Consider the following 14002-nt stretch of genomic DNA (forward strand, 5'->3'; position numbering starts at 1 on the left):
GACGTCTCTGCCGTCCTCCCAGCCCCTCCAGGTGGACGTCTCTGCCGTCCTCCCAGCCCCTCCAGGTGGACGTCTCTGCCGTCCTCCCAGCCCCTCCACGTGGACGTCCCTGCCGTCCTCCCAGCCCCTCCAGGTGGACGTCCCTGCCGTCCTCCCAGCCCCTCCACGTGGACGTCTCTGCCGTCCTCCCAGCCCCCTCCACGTGGACGTCCCTGCCGTCCTCCCAGCCCCTCCAGGTGGACATCTCTGCCGTCCTCCCAGCCCCTCCAGGTGGACGTCCCTGCCGTCCTCCCAGCCCCTCCAGGTGGACGTCCCTGCCGTCCTCCCAGCCCCTCCAGGTGGACGTCTCTGCCGTCCTCCCAGCCCCTCCAGGTGGACATCTCTGCCATTCCCTGAGCCCCTCCAGGTGGACGTCCCTGCCGTCCTCCCAGCCCCCTCCAGGTGGACGTCCCTGCCGTCCTCCCAGCCCCTCCAGGTGGACGTCCCTGCCGTCCTCCCAGCCCCTCCACGTGGACGTCCCTGCCGTCCTCCCAGCCCCTCCAGGTGGACGTCCCTGCCGTCCTCCCAGCCCCCTCCAGGTGGACGTCCCTGCCGTCCTCCCAGCCCCTCCAGGTGGACGTCCCTGCCGTCCTCCCAGCCCCTCCAGGTGGACGTCCCTGCCGTCCTCCCAGCCCCTCCAGGTGGACGTCCCTGCCGTCCTCCCAGCCCCTCCAGGTGGACGTCTCTGCCATTCCCTGAGCCCCTCCAGGTGGACGTCCCTGCCGTCCTCCCAGCCCCTCCAGGTGGACATCTCTGCCATTCCCTGAGCCCCTCCAGGTGGACGTCCCTGCCGTCCTCCCAGCCCCTCCACGTGGACGTCCCTGCCGTCCTCCCAGCCCCCTCCAGGTGGACGTCCCTGCCGTCCTCCCAGCCCCCTCCAGGTGGACGTCCCTGCCGTCCTCCCAGCCCCTCCAGGTGGACGTCCCTGCCGTCCTCCCAGCCCCTCCACGTGGACGTCCCTGCCGTCCTCCCAGCCCCTCCACGTGGACGTCCCTGCCGTCCTCCCAGCCCCTCCAGGTGGACGTCCCTGCCGTCCTCCCAGCCCCTCCAGGTGGACATCTCTGCCATTCCCTGAGCCCCTCCACGTGGACGTCCCTGCCGTCCTCCCGGCCCCTCCAGGTGGACGTCCCTGCCGTCCTCCCAGCCCCCTCCAGGTGGACGTCCCTGCCGTCCTCCCAGCCCCTCCACGTGGACGTCCCTGCCGTCCTCCCAGCCCCTCCAGGTGGACGTCCCTGCCGTCCTCCCAGCCCCTCCAGGTGGACGTCTCTGCCATTCCCTGAGCCCCTCCAGGTGGACGTCCCTGCCGTCCTCCCAGCCCCTCCAGGTGGACATCTCTGCCATTCCCTGAGCCCCTCCAGGTGGACGTCCCTGCCGTCCTCCCAGCCCCTCCACGTGGACGTCCCTGCCGTCCTCCCAGCCCCCTCCAGGTGGACGTCCCTGCCGTCCTCCCAGCCCCCTCCAGGTGGACGTCCCTGCCGTCCTCCCAGCCCCTCCAGGTGGACGTCCCTGCCGTCCTCCCAGCCCCTCCACGTGGACGTCCCTGCCGTCCTCCCAGCCCCTCCACGTGGACGTCCCTGCCGTCCTCCCAGCCCCTCCAGGTGGACGTCCCTGCCGTCCTCCCAGCCCCTCCAGGTGGACATCTCTGCCATTCCCTGAGCCCCTCCACGTGGACGTCCCTGCCGTCCTCCCGGCCCCTCCAGGTGGACGTCCCTGCCGTCCTCCCAGCCCCCTCCAGGTGGACGTCCCTGCCGTCCTCCCAGCCCCTCCACGTGGACGTCCCTGCCGTCCTCCCAGCCCCTCCACGTGGACGTCCCTGCCGTCCTCCCAGCCCCTCCAGGTGGACGTCTCTGCCGTCCTCCCAGCCCCTCCAGGTGGACGTCCCTGCCGTCCTCCCAGCCCCTCCACGTGGACGTCTCTGCCGTCCTCCCAGCCCCTCCACGTGGACGTCCCTGCCGTCCTCCCAGCCCCTCCAGGTGGACGTCCCTGCCGTCCTCCCAGCCCCTCCAGGTGGACGTCCCTGCCGTCCTCCCAGCCCCTCCACGTGGACGTCCCTGCCGTCCTCCCAGCCCCTCCACGTGGACGTCCCTGCCGTCCTCCCAGCCCCTCCAGGTGGACGTCTCTGCCGTCCTCCCAGCCCCTCCAGGTGGACGTCCCTGCCGTCCTCCCAGCCCCTCCACGTGGACGTCCCTGCCGTCCTCCCAGCCCCTCCAGGTGGACGTCCCTGCCGTCCTCCCAGCCCCTCCAGGTGGACGTCCCTGCCGTCCTCCCAGCCCCTCCAGGTGGACGTCCCTGCCGTCCTCCCAGCCCCTCCAGGTGGACGTCCCTGCCGTCCTCCCGGCCCCTCCAGGTGGACGTCCCTGCCGTCCTCCCGGCCCCTCCAGGTGGACGTCTCTGCCGTCCTCCCAGCCCCTCCAGGTGGACGTCCCTGCCGTCCTCCCAGCCCCTCCAGGTGGACGTCTCTGCCGTCCTCCCGGCCCCTCCACGTGGACGTCCCTGCCGTCCTCCCGGCCCCTCCAGGTGGACGTCCCTGCCGTCCTCCCGGCCCCTCCACGTGGACGTCCCTGCCGTCCTCCCGGCCCCTCCAGGTGGACGTCCCTGCCGTCCTCCCGGCCCCTCCACGTGGACGTCCCTGCCGTCCTCCCAGCCCCTCCAGGTGGACGTCCCTGCCGTCCTCCCGGCCCCTCCAGGTGGACGTCCCTGCCGTCCTCCCGGCCCCTCCAGGTGGACGTCTCTGCCGTCCTCCCAGCCCCTCCAGGTGGACGTCCCTGCCGTCCTCCCAGCCCCTCCAGGTGGACGTCCCTGCCGTCCTCCCAGCCCCTCCAGGTGGACGTCCCTGCCGTCCTCCCAGCCCCTCCACGTGGACGTCCCTGCCGTCCTCCCAGCCCCTCCAGGTGGACGTCTCTGCCGTCCTCCCAGCCCCTCCAGGTGGACGTCCCTGCCGTCCTCCCAGCCCCTCCACGTGGACGTCTCTGCCGTCCTCCCAGCCCCTCCACGTGGACGTCCCTGCCGTCCTCCCAGCCCCTCCAGGTGGACGTCCCTGCCGTCCTCCCAGCCCCTCCAGGTGGACGTCCCTGCCGTCCTCCCAGCCCCTCCACGTGGACGTCCCTGCCGTCCTCCCAGCCCCTCCACGTGGACGTCCCTGCCGTCCTCCCAGCCCCTCCAGGTGGACGTCCCTGCCGTCCTCCCAGCCCCTCCACGTGGACGTCCCTGCCGTCCTCCCAGCCCCTCCACGTGGACGTCCCTGCCGTCCTCCCAGCCCCTCCAGGTGGACGTCCCTGCCGTCCTCCCAGCCCCTCCAGGTGGACGTCCCTGCCGTCCTCCCAGCCCCTCCAGGTGGACGTCCCTGCCGTCCTCCCAGCCCCTCCAGGTGGACGTCCCTGCCGTCCTCCCGGCCCCTCCAGGTGGACGTCCCTGCCGTCCTCCCGGCCCCTCCAGGTGGACGTCCCTGCCGTCCTCCCAGCCCCTCCAGGTGGACGTCCCTGCCGTCCTCCCGGCCCCTCCAGGTGGACGTCCCTGCCGTCCTCCCAGCCCCTCCACGTGGACGTCCCTGCCGTCCTCCCAGCCCCTCCAGGTGGACGTCTCTGCCGTCCTCCCAGCCCCTCCAGGTGGACGTCTCTGCCGTCCTCCCAGCCCCTCCAGGTGGACGTCCCTGCCGTCCTCCCAGCCCCTCCAGGTGGACGTCCCTGCCGTCCTCCCAGCCCCTCCAGGTGGACGTCCCTGCCGTCCTCCCAGCCCCTCCAGGTGGACGTCCCTGCCGTCCTCCCAGCCCCTCCACGTGGACGTCCCTGCCGTCCTCCCAGCCCCTCCACGTGGACGTCCCTGCCGTCCTCCCAGCCCCTCCAGGTGGACGTCCCTGCCGTCCTCCCAGCCCCTCCAGGTGGACGTCCCTGCCGTCCTCCCAGCCCCTCCACGTGGACGTCTCTGCCGTCCTCCCGGCCCCTCCACGTGGACGTCCCTGCCGTCCTCCCGGCCCCTCCAGGTGGACGTCCCTGCCGTCCTCCCGGCCCCTCCACGTGGACGTCCCTGCCGTCCTCCCGGCCCCTCCAGGTGGACGTCCCTGCCGTCCTCCCGGCCCCTCCAGGTGGACGTCCCTGCCGTCCTCCCGGCCCCTCCACGTGGACGTCCCTGCCGTCCTCCCAGCCCCTCCACGTGGACGTCCCTGCCGTCCTCCCAGCCCCTCCACGTGGACGTCCCTGCCGTCCTCCCAGCCCCTCCAGGTGGACGTCCCTGCCGTCCTCCCAGCCCCTCCAGGTGGACGTCCCTGCCGTCCTCCCAGCCCCTCCACGTGGACGTCTCTGCCGTCCTCCCGGCCCCTCCACGTGGACGTCCCTGCCGTCCTCCCGGCCCCTCCAGGTGGACGTCCCTGCCGTCCTCCCAGCCCCTCCAGGTGGACGTCTCTGCCGTCCTCCCGGCCCCTCCACGTGGACGTCCCTGCCGTCCTCCCAGCCCCTCCAGGTGGACGTCCCTGCCGTCCTCCCGGCCCCTCCACGTGGACGTCCCTGCCGTCCTCCCGGCCCCTCCAGGTGGACGTCCCTGCCGTCCTCCCAGCCCCCTCCAGGTGGACGTCCCTGCCGTCCTCCCAGCCCCCTCCAGGTGGACGTCCCTGCCGTCCTCCCAGCCCCTCCAGGTGGACGTTTCTGCCGTCCTCCCAGCCCCTCCAGGTGGACGTTTCTGCCGTCCTCCCAGCCCCTCCAGGTGGACGTCCCTGCCGTCCTCCCAGCCCCCTCCAGGTGGACGTCCCTGCCGTCCTCCCAGCCCCTCCAGGTGGACGTCCCTGCCGTCCTCCCAGCCCCTCCACGTGGACGTCCCTGCCGTCCTCCCAGCCCCTCCACGTGGACGTCCCTGCCGTCCTCCCAGCCCCTCCAGGTGGACGTCTCTGCCGTCCTCCCAGCCCCTCCACGTGGACGTCCCTGCCGTCCTCCCAGCCCCTCCACGTGGACGTCCCTGCCGTCCTCCCAGCCCCTCCAGGTGGACGTCCCTGCCGTCCTCCCAGCCCCTCCAGGTGGACGTCCCTGCCGTCCTCCCAGCCCCTCCAGGTGGACGTCCCTGCCGTCCTCCCAGCCCCTCCAGGTGGACGTCCCTGCCGTCCTCCCGGCCCCTCCAGGTGGACGTCCCTGCCGTCCTCCCGGCCCCTCCAGGTGGACGTCCCTGCCGTCCTCCCGGCCCCTCCAGGTGGACGTCCCTGCCGTCCTCCCAGCCCCTCCAGGTGGACGTCCCTGCCGTCCTCCCAGCCCCTCCAGGTGGACGTCCCTGCCGTCCTCCCAGCCCCTCCAGGTGGACGTCCCTGCCGTCCTCCCAGCCCCTCCACGTGGACGTCCCTGCCGTCCTCCCAGCCCCTCCAGGTGGACGTCCCTGCCGTCCTCCCAGCCCCTCCAGGTGGACGTCCCTGCCGTCCTCCCAGCCCCTCCAGGTGGACGTCCCTGCCGTCCTCCCAGCCCCTCCAGGTGGACGTCCCTGCCGTCCTCCCAGCCCCTCCAGGTGGACGTCCCTGCCGTCCTCCCAGCCCCTCCAGGTGGACGTCCCTGCCGTCCTCCCAGCCCCTCCACGTGGACGTCCCTGCCGTCCTCCCAGCCCCTCCAGGTGGACGTCCCTGCCGTCCTCCCAGCCCCTCCACGTGGACGTCCCTGCCGTCCTCCCGGCCCCTCCACGTGGACGTCCCTGCCGTCCTCCCGGCCCCTCCAGGTGGACGTCCCTGCCGTCCTCCCGGCCCCTCCACGTGGACGTCCCTGCCGTCCTCCCGGCCCCTCCACGTGGACGTCCCTGCCGTCCTCCCGGCCCCTCCACGTGGACGTCCCTGCCGTCCTCCCGGCCCCTCCACGTGGACGTCCCTGCCGTCCTCCCGGCCCCTCCACGTGGACGTCCCTGCCGTCCTCCCGGCCCCTCCAGGTGGACGTCCCTGCCGTCCTCCCGGCCCCTCCACGTGGACGTCCCTGCCGTCCTCCCGGCCCCTCCAGGTGGACGTCCCTGCCGTCCTCCCAGCCCCCTCCAGGTGGACGTCCCTGCCGTCCTCCCAGCCCCCTCCAGGTGGACGTCCCTGCCGTCCTCCCAGCCCCTCCAGGTGGACGTCCCTGCCGTCCTCCCAGCCCCTCCAGGTGGACGTCCCTGCCGTCCTCCCAGCCCCCTCCAGGTGGACGTCCCTGCCGTCCTCCCGGCCCCTCCAGGTGGACGTCCCTGCCGTCCTCCCGGCCCCTCCAGGTGGACGTCCCTGCCGTCCTCCCAGCCCCCTCCAGGTGGACGTCTCTGCCGTCCTCCCAGCCCCTCCAGGTGGACGTCCCTGCCGTCCTCCCGGCCCCTCCAGGTGGACGTCCCTGCCGTCCTCCCAGCCCCCTCCAGGTGGACGTCCCTGCCGTCCTCCCAGCCCCCTCCAGGTGGACGTCCCTGCCGTCCTCCCAGCCCCTCCAGGTGGACGTCCCTGCCGTCCTCCCAGCCCCTCCAGGTGGACGTCCCTGCCGTCCTCCCAGCCCCCTCCAGGTGGACGTCCCTGCCGTCCTCCCAGCCCCTCCAGGTGGACGTCCCTGCCGTCCTCCCAGCCCCTCCACGTGGACGTCCCTGCCGTCCTCCCAGCCCCTCCACGTGGACGTCCCTGCCGTCCTCCCAGCCCCTCCAGGTGGACGTCCCTGCCGTCCTCCCAGCCCCTCCACGTGGACGTCCCTGCCGTCCTCCCAGCCCCTCCACGTGGACGTCCCTGCCGTCCTCCCAGCCCCTCCACGTGGACGTCCCTGCCGTCCTCCCAGCCCCTCCACGTGGACGTCCCTGCCGTCCTCCCAGCCCCTCCAGGTGGACGTCCCTGCCGTCCTCCCAGCCCCTCCAGGTGGACGTCCCTGCCGTCCTCCCAGCCCCTCCAGGTGGACGTCCCTGCCGTCCTCCCGGCCCCTCCAGGTGGACGTCCCTGCCGTCCTCCCGGCCCCTCCAGGTGGACGTCCCTGCCGTCCTCCCAGCCCCTCCAGGTGGACGTCCCTGCCGTCCTCCCGGCCCCTCCAGGTGGACGTCCCTGCCGTCCTCCCAGCCCCCTCCAGGTGGACGTCCCTGCCGTCCTCCCAGCCCCTCCAGGTGGACGTCCCTGCCGTCCTCCCAGCCCCTCCAGGTGGACGTCCCTGCCGTCCTCCCAGCCCCTCCAGGTGGACGTCCCTGCCGTCCTCCCAGCCCCTCCAGGTGGACGTCCCTGCCGTCCTCCCAGCCCCTCCAGGTGGACGTCCCTGCCGTCCTCCCAGCCCCTCCACGTGGACGTCCCTGCCGTCCTCCCGGCCCCTCCACGTGGACGTCCCTGCCGTCCTCCCGGCCCCTCCACGTGGACGTCCCTGCCGTCCTCCCGGCCCCTCCAGGTGGACGTCCCTGCCGTCCTCCCGGCCCCTCCACGTGGACGTCCCTGCCGTCCTCCCGGCCCCTCCAGGTGGACGTCCCTGCCGTCCTCCCGGCCCCTCCACGTGGACGTCCCTGCCGTCCTCCCAGCCCCTCCAGGTGGACGTCCCTGCCGTCCTCCCGGCCCCTCCACGTGGACGTCCCTGCCGTCCTCCCAGCCCCCTCCAGGTGGACGTCCCTGCCGTCCTCCCAGCCCCTCCAGGTGGACGTCCCTGCCGTCCTCCCAGCCCCTCCAGGTGGACGTCCCTGCCGTCCTCCCAGCCCCTCCAGGTGGACGTCCCTGCCGTCCTCCCAGCCCCTCCAGGTGGACGTCCCTGCCGTCCTCCCAGCCCCTCCAGGTGGACGTCCCTGCCGTCCTCCCAGCCCCTCCAGGTGGACGTCTCTGCCGTCCTCCCAGCCCCTCCAGGTGGACGTCCCTGCCGTCCTCCCAGCCCCTCCAGGTGGACGTCCCTGCCGTCCTCCCAGCCCCTCCAGGTGGACGTCCCTGCCGTCCTCCCAGCCCCTCCAGGTGGACGTCCCTGCCGTCCTCCCAGCCCCTCCAGGTGGACGTCTCTGCCGTCCTCCCAGCCCCTCCAGGTGGACGTCCCTGCCGTCCTCCCAGCCCCTCCAGGTGGACGTCCCTGCCGTCCTCCCAGCCCCCTCCAGGTGGACGTCCCTGCCGTCCTCCCAGCCCCCTCCAGGTGGACGTCCCTGCCGTCCTCCCAGCCCCCTCCAGGTGGACGTCTCTGCCGTCCTCCCAGCCCCTCCAGGTGGACGTCCCTGCCGTCCTCCCAGCCCCCTCCAGGTGGACGTCTCTGCCGTCCTCCCAGCCCCTCCAGGTGGACGTCCCTGCCGTCCTCCCAGCCCCCTCCAGGTGGACGTCCCTGCCGTCCTCCCAGCCCCTCCAGGTGGACGTCCCTGCCGTCCTCCCAGCCCCCTCCACGTGGACGTCCCTGCCGTCCTCCCAGCCCCTCCAGGTGGACGTCTCTGCCGTCCTCCCGGCCCCTCCAGGTGGACGTCTCTGCCGTCCTCCCAGCCCCTCCAGGTGGACGTCCCTGCCGTCCTCCCAGCCCCCTCCAGGTGGACGTCCCTGCCGTCCTCCCAGCCCCTCCAGGTGGACGTCCCTGCCGTCCTCCCAGCCCCCTCCACGTGGACGTCCCTGCCGTCCTCCCAGCCCCTCCAGGTGGACGTCTCTGCCGTCCTCCCGGCCCCTCCAGGTGGACGTCCCTGCCGTCCTCCCGGCCCCTCCAGGTGGACGTCCCTGCCGTCCTCCCAGCCCCCTCCAGGTGGACGTCCCTGCCGTCCTCCCGGCCCCTCCAGGTGGACGTCCCTGCCGTCCTCCCGGCCCCTCCAGGTGGACGTCCCTGCCGTCCTCCCAGCCCCTCCAGGTGGACGTCCCTGCCGTCCTCCCGGCCCCTCCAGGTGGACGTCTCTGCCGTCCTCCCAGCCCCTCCAGGTGGACGTCTCTGCCGTCCTCCCAGCCCCTCCAGGTGGACGTCCCTGCCGTCCTCCCAGCCCCTCCAGGTGGACGTCTCTGCCGTCCTCCCAGCCCCTCCAGGTGGACGTCTCTGCCATCCTCCCAGCCCCTCCAGGTGGACGTCCCTGCCGTCCTCCCAGCCCCTCCAGGTGGACGTCCCTGCCGTCCTCCCAGCCCCTCCAGGTGGACGTCCCTGCCGTCCTCCCAGCCCCTCCAGGTGGACGTCCCTGCCGTCCTCCCGGCCCCTCCAGGTGGACGTCCCTGCCGTCCTCCCAGCCCCTCCAGGTGGACGTCCCTGCCGTCCTCCCGGCCCCTCCAGGTGGACGTCTCTGCCGTCCTCCCAGCCCCTCCAGGTGGACGTCCCTGCCGTCCTCCCGGCCCCTCCAGGTGGACGTCTCTGCCGTCCTCCCAGCCCCTCCAGGTGGACGTCTCTGCCGTCCTCCCAGCCCCTCCAGGTGGACGTCCCTGCCGTCCTCCCAGCCCCTCCAGGTGGACGTCTCTGCCGTCCTCCCAGCCCCTCCAGGTGGACGTCTCTGCCATCCTCCCAGCCCCTCCAGGTGGACGTCCCTGCCGTCCTCCCGGCCCCTCCAGGTGGACGTCTCTGCCGTCCTCCCAGCCCCTCCAGGTGGACGTCTCTGCCGTCCTCCCAGCCCCTCCAGGTGGACGTCTCTGCCATCCTCCCAGCCCCTCCAGGTGGACGTCCCTGCCGTCCTCCCAGCCCCTCCAGGTGGACGTCCCTGCCGTCCTCCCAGCCCCTCCAGGTGGACGTCCCTGCCGTCCTCCCAGCCCCTCCAGGTGGACGTCTCTGCCGTCCTCCCGGCCCCTCCACGTGGACGTCCCTGCCGTCCTCCCAGCCCCTCCAGGTGGACGTCCCTGCCGTCCTCCCGGCCCCTCCAGGTGGACGTCTCTGCCGTCCTCCCAGCCCCTCCAGGTGGACGTCCCTGCCGTCCTCCCAGCCCCTCCAGGTGGACGTCTCTGCCGTCCTCCCGGCCCCTCCACGTGGACGTCCCTGCCGTCCTCCCAGCCCCTCCAGGTGGACATCCCTGCCGTCCTCCCAGCCCCTCCAGGTGGACGTCCCTGCCGTCCTCCCAGCCCCCTCCAGGTGGACGTCTCTGCCGTCCTCCCAGCCCCTCCACGTGGACGTCCCTGCCGTCCTCCCAGCCCCCTCCACGTGGACGTCCCTGCCGTCCTCCCAGCCCCTCCAGGTGGACGTCTCTGCCGTCCTCCCAGCCCCTCCACGTGGACGTCCCTGCCGTCCTCCCAGCCCCTCCAGGTGGACGTCCCTGCCGTCCTCCCAGCCCCCTCCAGGTGGACGTCCCTGCCGTCCTCCCAGCCCCCTCCAGGTGGACGTCCCTGCCGTCCTCCCAGCCCCTCCAGGTGGACGTCTCTGCCGTCCTCCCAGCCCCTCCAGGTGGACGTCTCTGCCGTCCTCCCAGCCCCTCCAGGTGGACGTCTCTGCCGTCCTCCCGGCCCCTCCACGTGGACGTCCCTGCCGTCCTCCCAGCCCCTCCAGGTGGACGTCCCTGCCGTCCTCCCAGCCCCTCCAGGAGGCCCTGCTGACCTTGTATCCATTCCTGGCAGTCTCCTGTGTTAACTGTGGTCCCCTGTCACAAAACAACTCTCCCATCTGAGGATCCCACTGGCCAGGCTTTCGGTTCCTCAATGAGCAATTTCAAAGACCCCGGCCCAACAGAGTGGGCTGCGCTCTGGGTTGAGACCCCCAGGCTGTCCTGCAAGCCCCTGGTTGAAGACCTGGCCATGTTGCTCTACTTCCCCAGGATCCCTGGAGGTAGGAGGAGAGAGGCAGCCCAGTCAGTGGGTCAGGTGAGCCCATGAGGAGACCCCAGTTGGCTCAACAGCAAGCTCACTGAGAATTTTGTTCTGTCTCAAATCATTTGGATTTTCTGTCTCAACAAAAACACAGCAGAGTGCATTTATGTAGGGAAGAGAAGTAAAGCAGGGGCAGGCCCAGGCCCGTGGGCACTTCAGAGCACTCCTGCAGGACACGGGATCCCTTATGTGGCCTGGGCGGGTTGTCGGCACTGTCGGCCCCCCTCCTCCTTATAGGTCGTGTGCTTGGAGGTCAATTAACTGCCGATGGCCACAGGGATGAGATGCAGCCTCTCACAGCCAGAGAAAAGGCAACTGGACGTGGCCTGTCGAGAGAGCCGGGCCAGGAGGACGGGCAGGGCCACCTTTTACCTGGGGCTGACATGGCCCAGGGGTGACTCATGGCTCCTAGGACCTGGGAGTGGAGGGCAAAGGTGCCCTTATCACCTGGTTGGTACAGCCTGGGCTGTGCTCTGGGCAAGAACGGCTGCCACCTGAGGGGCAGGAGGCTGCACTGGCCAGAGAGAGGGCAAGTGGCCTGCTGCTGCTGTGCAGAGGCTTCGTCTGCTTGCTCCTCTGCTGGCCCACGCTGCAGCGGCCCGTGTTCCCGGCACCATGGCCAGGGCTTCAGGCCTGAAGAGGTGCCCGACAGAGCACGAAGGAGGAAGCAGGGACAGAGACTACAAGCCAGTGGCTCAGCCGGTGCTGGCTGCAGTCCACTGAGTCCATGGTGCAGTCCTTCACAGAAGAGCGAGGAGAGGAGCTCAGGTCACTCACTCCAGGCCAGAGAGCTGGGCCTGCCAGCTAGGAGGTGACTAGGGTCCAGCCCCAGGCCCATGCTCTTTCCCCACAGTGCTGGCCCCCGTCTCGAGAGCAGCTCCCTTCCAGAGCTCCTGTCCCCCACAGGCCAGGGGAGACTATGGCACACACACGCCGTGCTCTGTGGCCTGCCAACACACCTCCTTGTGCTGTCCTGGGAGAGACTCCTGGGACTCTCCTCCACCTGCAGAAGGGAGTGGGACCAAAGCCTGCTAATGGGCATGTCCTCACGGTGTATTAGTTCCTGCTGTTATCCCTCTTTCTCCACGTGGCCCCTACAGCCCAGTCCAGCAGAGACCAGGCGCCAGGGGGCCGGTTATCTCTTACCTGAGGAAAAGGAGCTGAGGTGAGCACTCTGTGGCTGAGGGTCAGAGTGCACTTGCCACACTTGCTGCTTCAGGGAGCACCCAGGTTCTTGGTTTGCCCTGGAGAGGCTTGATAGGCAGCGGCGCCCAGCCGCCAAAGGTCCACGGCCTGTCAGTGGACCTAGGCATCAGCCGTGGCCAAGGTCAAACGAGGCCTCTGAGCTCACTGCTTCCAAGCTGGCCAAGCCCACCCTGTGCGAGCACACCCCTGCTGTCTCCTGAGCCAGAGTACCAGTGTCCACTGGGCAGAGTGCCCGGCTGGGCTGGAGGAGCAGACAGGACCTGGCAGGACCCGGGGCAGCCCAGCCTTCATGCCTGACATACCTGGAGGCAGAAGCACACCTTTTCATGTGCGATTTTACGAAGTGTTTCTCTAACTTATCTGCTTCAGAAGTTTTCTCCTGAAGAAATTAAGATGTGTGTTTAAAAACACATATGATATGAAAATAATGGAAATTGCCAACAATAAAATACCTATCTCTTGGAGAACTAATTAAATAAATTATAAAAGAATATCATGAGGCCATTTTAAAATATCATGTAGAAATAATTCTCTTAAATGAATATGTTAAGTTAAAAAACAGATTTTAAAACCCTATCTCTCGGACTTAGCATTCTGTGAACAGTATGATTGAGTAGACATTAAGCTGCTAGTAACAACTGACTCTGGGAAACAAATGTTCATGATCTCCTTTTCCTGAGATCAGCCTCTGTTAGTTCTGCAGCCAGGACAGGAGGAAGGCCTCAGAGGAGCTCTGGAGGGGGCAGAGCCGGGCAGCTGTCCAGGGGCACCACCTGCGTCCTGGGATGGACAAGGCAGCTCCGACATCTCGAAGCCCTGGAGGACCTGGGCAGGGCTGGTGCTGCCCCGCCTGGCAGGGAGTGCCCCTAGCACACTCGGAACCTGGTGGACAGGGTCACCACTGCCACCACCTGCCTCCTCCGTGACTCCCTGGGCCACTGCCTCCTGTGGACTTGGTGCAGATTGAGGACTGTTTTGCGGTCAGCTTGACCCCTCTGGCTAGAACACATGCTCCTGGACACACTGACCATTTCCGGAAAAGCCTGGGGAATTGAGCTGGGAAGGAACGTGAGGATGAGCTACTGGCCCCTGGGCTCCTGGTCCCCACAGTGCCAGCTCCATGTCCCTCAGCAGTCCCCTCTCACCACTGGACCCTTTCAGTGCAGAAACTGTGGCTTCGTCTGGGGAACACTTTGAATTATTGGATAGATGACTTCCTGCGCTCCACGTCTCTGTTTCCACCTTCTGAGACTTGGCTCTCCGAGTCACAAGTCCTGGGCTGCTCCTGCCGCAGTCTGGCTGGGCACAATTCAGGAGCCACTTGTCAAAAGAAACTAACTTTATTTTTAGAACCACACACGCCAAACAAAACAGCTCCTCAGGAAAAAACCCTCAGAGCCCAACTGCCACCACCGGCTTCCCACAAGCCTCTCACCCCCACACAACCCTCACCACCTCCCACAATCCTCCTGTTCTTGAGGCTGATTGGCTGGGTTGTGGGGGCGGAGCCAAAGAAGTCCCCCAATGAGCAGCTCCGTGGAGGAGCCAATCAGCTAGATGTTGCTGGGGCCGCTGTGAGCCAATCATCAGCTGGCAGTCTGAAGGGCAAGGAAACAGCCCAATGAACATCACCGCAGAGGAGCCAATCAGCTAGATGTTGCTGGGGCTGCTGTGAGCCAATCATCAGCCGGCAGCTGGAAGTTTGCTGGCAGCAGGAAGTTTGCTGGGGCCCCTTTGGCTGTGGCTCTCAACATGCTCCTCTAATTTTCTTTTCTTGCATATTTTCAAACTCTGTTTTTTGTCTATTTTTCGTTGTTCCCCTTCAACTTGGTCTTCTAACCCCTTAAGGTTCCGCTTATTCTGTCACATTTCTGGTCCCCCGAGCAATCTACGTTACTCCTTGCTTTAGTCCTTGGTCCTGCGGGTGTAAAATCCCAAGACTGGATACTTCATAAACAGATTGATTTCTTATCGTTTTGGAGGCTGGGAGCCGAGGACCCAGGTGCCAGCAGCTGGAGTCTAGTGCGGGTCTGATGGAGGGGACAAGGACTCTGGACAGCTTCTCGCCCTTTTCCCAGGGCACCAATTCCCTTGACAGGCCAGAGGCCTCCC

This window comes from Spermophilus citellus (assembly GCF_964194105.1).
Source record: "Spermophilus citellus genome assembly, chromosome: 8".
Lineage (NCBI taxonomy): Eukaryota > Metazoa > Chordata > Mammalia > Rodentia > Sciuridae > Spermophilus > Spermophilus citellus.